The sequence below is a fragment of the Silurus meridionalis genome, chromosome 2, assembly GCF_014805685.1.
Source record: "Silurus meridionalis isolate SWU-2019-XX chromosome 2, ASM1480568v1, whole genome shotgun sequence".
Lineage (NCBI taxonomy): Eukaryota > Metazoa > Chordata > Actinopteri > Siluriformes > Siluridae > Silurus > Silurus meridionalis.
The window spans coordinates 996961-1008631 of record NC_060885.1 but is presented as its reverse complement, the minus strand read 5'-3'; the positions used below and the strand labels follow the sequence as shown (position 1 = coordinate 1008631).

The 11671-nt window shown below is 44.1% G+C and overlaps 1 protein-coding gene across 2 annotated transcripts in view; it reads right to left on the bottom strand.

The window, feature by feature from the left end:
- The window catches only part of tet2 (tet methylcytosine dioxygenase 2), a 30241-nt gene extending 22608 nt beyond the window's left edge, over nucleotides 1-7633 (bottom strand). The window contains exon 1 of one of the 2 annotated variants that reach the window (XM_046865370.1): nucleotides 7076-7633. The gene's annotated coding sequence lies outside the window, so the exon portion shown is untranslated. The remainder of the gene's footprint in view (nucleotides 1-7075) is intronic. The other variant, XM_046865376.1, reaches the window with a different exon arrangement.
- Nucleotides 7634-11671: the final 4038 nt, after the last annotated feature.

Here is an 11671-nt window from a genome sequence, read left to right as displayed (position 1 = left end):
GAAAGAGGATGTTGGAGACAATTCTGCTTTCTGAAATGTTAGTGAGCAACTCACTTTCACTTCCTAGGTCACTAAATACACACCACACACACACACACACACATATACTTACACATACTGTGTTCTAATTCACAGTTTACATACACTATTTTCATGTGAATCGATTAAAGCTTTTGAAGTCAATATTACCCACAATTCCTTGTGTGACGGGGGAGCAATTTGGAGCTACAGACAGTAAGATGAGTGAGATGAAATGATACCGTGGAGTAAAACAGGTAGAGGGTGAGACAGGTAGGGGTGAGATACGAATGGAGTGGGACCTGTAAGGAGTGAGACAGGTAGAGAGTAAGACATGTAAGGAGTGAGACAGGTAGAGGGTGAGATGGGTAAGGAGTGAGACAGGTGTACGGTTAGATATGTAGAGGGTGAGACAGGTAGAGAGTGAAACGTGTAAGGTAGTTATACAGGTAGAGGGTAAGACGGGTAAGGAATACGACAGGTAAAGGGTGAGACATGTAAGGAATGAGAGGTAGAGAGTGAGACAGGTAGAGGGTGAAACCTCTTAATATCTGGGTGTCAGTCACACGTCCAGATTCAGTATGATACATTCTGGATCACTCTGAATCACACTTTCTGAGAAGGGTGTGTGTGTGTGTGTGTGTGTGTGTGTGTTTTGTGTGAAAGTGCTGAATCATCGTTCTCAGCAAAAACATCAAACAGATATGATCATTAATAACCTGTGTATGGCCATGCTAACGGCAACGCTACACTAACTCAGAGAGAGATGCTGCTCTTCTTGGCACAAGTTAAACTACAGCCAGTGCAGCTCTGGGTTTGTGTTTGTAAACACAGAAACCACGTGCATAAATGTGTGAAACACACACACACACACACACACACACACACACACACACACACACACACACACATACATCATCATCATCATCACTACTAAACCAACAAAACTGAGATTCTTTGATCCAATGTACCTGGATCTCTCCCTGTCCCTGACCTCTACTGCACCATACAATTATACAACATTCTTACAAATATATATATATAAAACGTTTACTGTGTGTGGGTGTGTGGGTTAAGGGAGAGGCAGCACAACAATTGATCGCAACCTGTCTGACAGCATCCTTTACACACACACACACACATATCTGTCTATCTGTCTATCTATCTATCTATCTATCTATCTATCTATCTATCTATCTATCTATCTATCTATCTATCTATCTATCTATCTATCTATGATGGTCACGATGTCCTCCTGCTGCTCCTGTTATTTGGTTCTTCCTATCAGTCGCTAGTTAGCATTAGCCGTAGCTCATTGAAGCTGCATTGTAATCTGGTAACGTGTTATCTTAGAATTAGCGTTAGTAATAACGCCCCCTTATTAAGTTGTTATTGTGAAGCAGGGTGGCGAAATACACAAAGCTCAATCCTCACACAGGAAAAGCTTTTGTATTCCAGCAGCTCATTAATATGCAAGTGGCGATATGCAAATGATAATGGGTCAGTGTAACACACAAACACACACACACACACACACACACACACACACACACACACACACAGCATAGCATAAAAAATAAGATGCAATTCAGATCAGTGTTAATCACAGTGTCAATACACCACATATACACTACACAGTGCACTAATACACCACATATACACTACACAGTGCACTAATACACCACATATACACTACACAGTGCACTAATACACCACATATACGACACAGTGCACTAATACACCACATATACACTACACAGTGCACTAATACACCACATATACACTACACAGTGCACTAATACACCACATATACACTACACAGTGCACTAATACACCACATATACACGACACAGTGCACTAACACACCACATATACACGACACAGTGCACTAACACACCACATATACACGACACAGTGCACTAACACACCACATATACACGACACAGTGCACTAATACACCACATATACGACACAGTGCACTAACACACCACATATACACGACACGGTGCACTAATACACACCACATATACGACACAGTGCACTAATACACCACATATACGCGACACAGTGCACTAACACACCACATATACACGACACAGTGCACTAACACCACATATACACGACACGGTGCACTAACACACCACATATACACGACACAGTGCACTAACACACCACATATACACGACACAGTGCACTAACACACCACATATACACTACACAGTGCACTAATACACCACATATACACGACACAGTGCACTAATACACCACATATACGACACGGTGCACTAACACACCACATATACGACACAGTGCACTAACACACCACATATACACGACACGGTGCACTAATACACCACATATACACTACAGTGCACTAATACACCACATATACACTACACAGTGCACTAATACACCACATATACACGACACGGTGCACTAATACACCACATATATACACGACACAGTGCACTAATACACCACATATACACTACACAGTGCACTAATACACCACATATACACGACACAGTGCACTAACACACCACATATACGACACAGTGCACTAACACACCACATATACACGACACAGTGCACTAATACACCACATATACACGGTGCACTAATACACCACAGTGCACTAATACACCACATATACACGACACAGTGCACTAACACACCACATATACACACACAGTGCACTAATACACCACATATACACGACACAGTGCACTAACACACCACATATACACGACACAGTGCACTAACACACCACATATACACGACACAGTGCACTAACACACCACATATACACGGTGCACTAACACACCACATATACGACACAGTGCACTAATACACCACATATACACGACACAGTGCACTAATACACCACATATACACGACACAGTGCACTAATACACCACATATACACGACACAGTGCACTAACACACCACATATACACGACAGTGCACTAATACACCACATATATACGACACAGTGCACTAATACACCACATATACACACAGTGCACTAATACACCACATATACGACACAGTGCACTAACACACCACATATACACGACACAGTGCACTAACACACCACATATACACACGGTGCACTAATACACCACAGTGCACTAATACCACATATACACGACACAGTGCACTAATACACCACATATACACTACACGGTGCACTAATACACCATATACACGACACAGTGCACTAATACACCATATATACACGATACAGTGCTAATACACCACAGTGCACTAACACACCACATATACACGATACAGTGCACTAACACACCATATATACACGACACAGTGCTAATACACCACATATACACAGTGCACTAACACACCACATATACACGACACAGTGCACTAACACACCACATATACACTACACAGTGCACTAATACACCACATATACACGACACAGTGCACTAATACACCACATATACACTACACAGTGCACTAATACACCATATATACACTACACGTGCACTAATACACCACAGTGCACTAATACACCATATATATACACGACAGTGCACTAATACACCACATATACACGACACAGTGCACTAACACACCACATATACACGACACAGTGCACTAATACACCACATATACACGACACAGTGCACTAATACACCACAGTGCACTAATACACCACATATACACGACACAGTGCACTAACACACCACATATACACGACACAGTGCACTAACACACCACATATACACGACACAGTGCACTAATACACCACATATACACGACACAGTGCACTAACACACCACATATACACGACACAGTGCACTAACACACCATATATACACGACACAGTGCACTAATACACCACATATACACTACACGGTGCACTAATACACCACATATACGACACAGTGCACTAATACACCACATATACACTACACAGTGCACTAATACACCACATATACATGACACAGTGCACTAATACACCACATATACACGACACAGTGCACTAACACACCACATATACACACAGTGCACTAATACACCACATATACACGACACAGTGCACTAATACACCACAGTGCACTAATACACCACATATACACGACACAGTGCACTAATACACCACAGTGCACTAATACACCACATATACACGACACAGTGCACTAATACACCACAGTGCACTAATACACCACATATACACGACACAGTGCACTAATACACCACATATACACGACAGTGCACTAATACACCATATATACACGACACAGTGCACTAACACACCACATATACGACACAGTGCACTAACACACCACATATACACGACACAGTGCACTAACACACCACATATACACGACACAGTGCACTAACACACCACATATACACGACACAGTGCACTAACACACCACATATACGACACAGTGCACTAACACACCACATATACACGACACAGTGCACTAACACACCATATATACACGACACAGTGCTAATACACCACATACACGACACAGTGCACTAATACACCATATATACACGACACAGTGCACTAATACACCACATATACACGACACAGTGCACTAATACACCACATATACACGACACAGTGCACTAATACACCACATATACACTACACAGTGCACTAATACACCACATATACACGACACGGTGCACTAATACACCACATATACACGACACGGTGCACTAATACACCACATATACACTACACGGTGCACTAATACACCACATATATACGACACGGTGCACTATTACACCACATATACACTACACGGTGCACTAATACACCACATATACACTACACGGTGCACTAATACACCACATATACACTACACGGTGCACTAATACACCACATATACACGACACGGTGCACTAATACACCACATATACACGACACGGTGCACTAATACACCACATATACACGACACGGTGCACTAATACACCACATATACACTACACAGTGCACTAATACACCACATATACACGACACAGTGCACTAATACACCACATATACACTACACAGTGCACTAATACACCACATATACACTACACAGTGCACTAATACACCACATATACACGACACAGTGCACTAATACACCACAGTGCACTAATACACCACATATACACGACACAGTGCACTAATACACCACATATACACGACACAGTGCACTAATACACCACATATACACGACACAGTGCACTAATACACCACATATACACGACACAGTGCACTAATACACCACATATACACTACACGGTGCACTAATAATCTATACATACACACACAGTGCTTTAATACACTATATACACACTACACAGTGCACTATTGCTCTATTACACTACACAGTGCACTAATACATTACATGGTACACTAATACACTATACACACACTACACAGTGTACACTCAATGAACACAATTTAACACGTCTCCTTTCACTGAAGCCGTTCTCTTTTGTACAATACTCTGGATAAGGGCATCTGCTAAATGCCGTCACAGCAGCAGCGCCTGCATACATCAATTCTAGCAGAAGCATCAATATTAACCTTTATTAAGTCATCATGGGGTTTCCTGCATTTTTGTGCATTGTTTCTGTGCATTACAGTTTTGCTGGGGGGTTGAAATGAAGGCAAAGTGTGTGTTTAATGTGTAAATTCTACAGGAAAGAAAACAAAAAAGTACAAATGGTTTATGAAAAAGCATAACAACTGTTTGGGTGTCATTTTTTCATGACATCCTGCTTTTCTTGAAAAGTGCTTCTTGTAAATGTCCTTGTTAGTGTATCTGCGACCAAATTAGTTTCTTCTCCTCTGTAAGTCATTGTGGAATAAAAAAAACAGATTAAATCCACATGAGTATATTTGAGCTTGTGCTACAGATGCAGTTTGTGAGCGTTGACTAGCACACTCTCTGACCATCCAATCAAAGAATGTGAAAATGCTGACGTTATCGGATGCCTGCTAGAGGGCCTTGGAGTCAGCAAATTGCAATCTTATTGGTTACAGCAACAGTTTCTACGACATGGATTTTACACTACAAGAGCCCTGATCCTGAAGGACTCACAGAGGTTCCCTTTGACCCCGGCAACATGTGATGTGACGCTGAAATCTGATTGTATAGAAACTGTAATGTAAACAGACACTACTTGCAGAAGAATCGACTATTGGGAATAATTTATTATATATTCATGGACTAAAATATATTAAAGTGTAAGTGAGTGATTCTGATGAACACAATGCACAGTATTAAAACCGACTTATATATGTAATCTATGTGTTATTACCTGTAATGTAGCGGTCACACACACACACACACACACACACACACACACACACACACACACACACACACACACACACAGAGGGCTGTAGTTTAAACCCCTCCTGGGTTAATGAAGAAATGGAGTTGGGTTTCATCTGTCTGCACTCATTTACCTCTACGGTCACTACGTCTTTCCCTCTCTTTCCTCTTTGTGTTTTTCCTGTCACTCTGCATTCCAGGATTCAGGACACACACACACACACACACACACACACACACAAACACACTCACACACAGAGTCCAGCAGATCGAAGTCTGGCTGAATAAACATGAGTTGTAGGAGTGTATACTGACATCAGCTAATAAACCAGTGTGTTTGTGTGTGTGTGTGTGTGTGTGTGTGTGTGTGTGTGTGTGTGTGTGTGTGTGTGTGTGTGTGGTTTTTGCTTTAGACTCTCAGCAGTGTGTTTGCTAAATAAAAGTTCAGCAGAAGCCTTTCAAAGGTCACAAACTACACACACTACACACATTCCTTACCAGCTCAATGTTTGTGTGTGTGTGTGTGTGTGTGTGTGTGTGTGTGTGTGGCCAAAAAAAGACTGAGACTCATAGACACAGAGAGAGAGAGAGACCGAGAGAGAGAGGGAGAGAGCGAGCGAGCGAGAGAGATGTCAGCCATGTTAGTTAGAATGTTAGTCGATCTCCTAGCTCTCGGCTGTAGAAGGGTGTGAGTTGTGAGGAGGAAACGTACGGAAATGTAGGAAGAGGAAGCGTTTGTTTCTCACCTTGGTTTCCCCTTGCTCCCTCCGTGTGCCGTGAACGCTCGCGATCCCAACCTGCTCCTACAGAGCCGCCATCTTGCTGCGATAAAAGAGACAATCCCCCACATCAATGTTCATGTACTGCTGTGACGTCTGCTTTCATCACACACACACACACACACACACACACACACACACACACACATGCTCTGACACACACACGGAAGCCAGAGTTGTAGTCCACGCTTGCATCCGTGCCACAGTGTGTGTGTGTGAGTGTGTGAGTAGATGAAGAGCAGAAGCTATGAGCAGGAGAAATCTCTCTCTGTCTGTTTTCGGGCTGAACCTCCAGCACACAAAGGGCCGAGCGTCTGCTCCCTCCTTCCTTCGCTCCTTTTTTCAGATGTACACAATAGTGGACGAACTGTGGGCTGCGTGGAAACAGTGGAGTGGAGCTGGCGGAGGAAGTGGAATCCCTCAGTGTTGATCTTAGACTGAACGTACACACACACACACATGCACATGCACACACATACACACAGACTTAAACTTAGACACACACTTTTACACACAAAGACCTTGTTAGACCACACACACACACACACACACGCACATGCACACATACACAGACTTAAACTTAGACACACACTTTTACACACAAAGACCTTGTTAGACCCACACACACACACACACACGCACATGCACACACATACACAGACTTAAACTTAGACACACACTTTTACACACAAAGACCTTGTTAGACCCACACACACACACACACACACACACACAGACCTAGTTAGACCTACACACACACACACACACACAAACACACAGACCTAGCTAGACACACACACACACACACACAGTTGGACTTAGACACACACCATCCCCCATCTACAACCAAGAAATAGGAGTGACTCAGTAATAGAAAAGTCTCTCGCTCTCTCTCCCCCTCTCTCTCTATTCCCCCCCCCTCTCTGCCTCTCTCTCTTGCTCTCTTTATCGTCCTCTCACTCTCTCTCTCTCTTTTCTTTGTCCCCATTACTCCTTCCCCTAATCGTAGCTCCGCCCACCACTTAACAATTGTGCACTTCATTGACAGGCATGTAGGCGTGGCCTGATCGCTGCACCCGGTTCCCCAAGATTCTGGCACACCAGAGTCATGTGACCAAACAGGAAGTGGCTTTAATAATGCAAAGCTCATGATGAAGGACTCACTTTATTTCCTCTCACATCCTTTTCTCCTTTTTCTCCACAGCTTTATTTTTTTCATCAGCTTTCAATGTAATTTACTTTCAACTGCAGAGGCCCTGAAATGGAACACGACCCTCACAGTGAGGATGGGCATGCAGAGGAGGATGATGATAACGAAGATGATGATGATGATGTGGTGTAAATGTCAATGATAGAGAGGTGAGAGACTCCAGTGATCTCTCGGCTGTTCTCACTATCCTCTGTAGGGTCTTTTGATCCGAGATGGTGCAGTTCCCAAACCAGTCAGTGATGCAACTGCTCAGGATGCTCTTGATGATCCCTCTGTAGAACATGGTCAGGATAGGGGATGGAGATAGGCTTTTCTCAGTCTTCTCCATTAATCCAACGATGAATGGTTTTGTCAATGTTTAGAGAAAGGTTGTTGACTCTACCCCAAACTTAGTTGTTGCACCTACTCTATGTATGCTGACTTGTCGTTCTTGTTAATGAGACACCCCACAGTTGTGTCATCTGCGAACTTGATGATGTGGTTCACCTCAGGGCACCAGTGCTCATTGTGGTGGTGCTGGACATGCTGTTTCCAGTCAGGAAGTCCAGGATCCAGTTGCAGAGAGAGATTTTCAGGCCCAGTAGGCTCAGCTTCTCAAACAGGTGCTGAGGCATTTGTACGCTTGTGTCCTTATTGCCCAGGTGGGTAAGGGCCAGATGGAGGTTCGTGGAGATGGCATCGTCCATGGAATTGTTTGGAAGATATGCAAACTGCATGGGGTCTGGTGAGGGTGAAAGCTGGTTCTTGATGTGCCTTATGTTGAGCCTCTCAAAACATTTCATTATGATGGGTGTGAGTGTGATGGGATGAAAGTCATTGAGGCAGGAGACTGTATACTTCTTTGGCACAGGAATGATGGTTGTTGTCTTGAGGCATGTAGGACCAACAATGCTGCTCAGGGAGACTGGAGATGAGTTGAAGATTTTTAGTGAAGACATCCGCTGGCTGTTCTGCACATTCCCTGAGCACTCTGCCAGGAATGTTGTCTGGTCCAGCAGACTTCCGTGGGTTAACTCTGCCCTTACTTTAGCCGTGGATATACTGAGCACCTGGTCGTTGGGAGGAGGGGTGGTCTTCATTGCCTCCACATTGTTCTGCACTTCAGACCAGGCGTAGAAGTTGTACAGGGCATCTGGGGATCCTCCATGGAGATTGTTAAGAGCACCTTGGTGTTCATTTGGCAGATAACCTCACCTGGTCACTCAACACCAGCTCCATTACCAAGAAAGCCCAGCAGCTTCTCTACTTCCTTAGAAGGCTGAGGAACGCTCATCTCCTTCCGCCCATTCTGACCACGTTCTACAGAGGGACCATTGAGAGCATCCTGGGCAGCTGCATCACTGCCTGGTTTGGGAACTGCACCATCTCAGATCGCAAGACCCTACAGAGGAGAGTGAGGACAGCTGAGAAGATCATCTGAGTCTCTCTCCCATCTGTCAAGGACATTTACACCACACGCTGCATCCGCAAAGCCAACAGCATTGTGGACGACCCTCATACGCACTCCTCACACACACCTGTCACACACATTCTTCATCCTCCTCTCTTTTTTTCATTCACATCTTTTTTTTTTGGATTGCTGCTATTTGCTCTTTGTTAACATTTTGTTAACATTTTTGTTAATTACAATGTTCACTTTACTCTTTTACACACCCTTGTGTGTAATATACAACAACCCAGCCATTATGGATGCACAAGCCAGTGCACTCTTAGTGCCGGTCCCAAGCCCGGATAAATGTGGAGGGTTTTGTTATGAAGGGCATCCAGCGTAAAACATGTGCCAAATCAAATATGCGGGTCACGATTAAGAATTTCATACCGGATCGGTCGAGGCCCGGGTTACCAACAACCACCACAGGTATCGTTAGCCAACAGGGTACCGGTGGAAATTGGGCTACTGTTGGCTAAAGGAGGAGAAGGAGAGGAGGAAGATGCCTACAGAGACAGCAGGAAAAGGAGCAGTGTAGGAGAGTGGAGGTTCGGGTTGGTACTTTAAATGTTGGTACTATGACGGGGAAAGGGAGAGAGGGAGCTGATATGATGGAGAGGAGAAAGGTAGATATGCTGTGTGTTCAGGAGACCAAGTGGAAAGGGAGTAAGACCAGGAACATTGGAGGTGTTTAAACTGTTCTATTATGGTGCGGATGGAAAGAGAATGGTGTGGGGGTGATTCTGAAGGAAGAGTACAGTAAGAGTGTAGTGGAGGTGAAGAGAGTTTCTGATAGGGTGATGAACGTGAAGCTGGAAGTTGAAGGGATGATGATAAATGTCATCAGTGCCTATGCTCCACAAGTTGGCTGTGAGGTGGAGGAGAAGGAAACATTCTGAAGTGAGTTAGATGAAGTGGTAGATGTTGTACCTAGGAATGAATGATCGGTGATTGGGGCAGACTTTAATGGACATGTAGGTGAAGGGAACAGAGGTGATGAGGAGGTGATGGTAGGTATGGTCTTAAGGAGAGGAATGTGGTAGATTTTGCTAAAAGGAGGGAAATGGCAGTGGTGAACACTTATTTTAAGAATAATTAGGATCATAGGGTGACCAATAAGAGTGGAGGAAGGTGCACACAGGTGGACTATGTTCTATGTAGGAGATGCAACCTGAAGGAGATTGGAGACTGTAAGGTGTTGGCAGGGGACAGTGTAGCTAGACAGCATCGGATGGTGGTCTGTAGGATGGTTTTGGAGGCGAAGAAGAAGAGGAGGTGAGCAAGGACTGAAAGATAAATAAGCTGGTGGAAACTGAAGGAGGAAGAGTGTAGTGTGAGGTTCAGGGAAGAGGTCAGACAGGAGCTCGGTGGTGGTGAAGACGTGCTGGATGATTGGGGAACTACTGCAGGAGTGATGAGGGAGACACCTAGAAAAGGAATTGGTGTGACATCTGGAAATAGAAAGGAAGCCAAAGAGATGTGGTGGTGGAATGAGGAATTGCAGGAGAGCAGAAGGAGAAAGAGGTTAACAAAACAGAAGTACAAGGGGATGCGGCAACAGGTAAAGAGGGATGTGGTGAAAGCTAAGGAAAAGGCGTATGAGGAGCTGTATGAGAAGTTGGACACTAAGGAAGGAGAAAAGGATTTGTAGCGATTGGCCAGGCAGAGGAACCGAGCTGGGAAAGATGTGCTTTAAGTTAGAGCAATAAAGGATGGAGATGGAAATGTGTTGACTAGTGAGGAGAGTGTGTTGAGAAGGTGGAGGGAGTATTTTGAGCAGCTGATGAACGAGGAAAATGAGAGAGAGAGAAGGTTGGATGGGGTGGAGATGTGAAGCAGGAAGTGGATAGGATTAGTAAAGAGGAAGTGAGAGCAGCAATTAAAAGGATGAAGAGTGGAAAGTCGGTTGGACCAGATGACATAC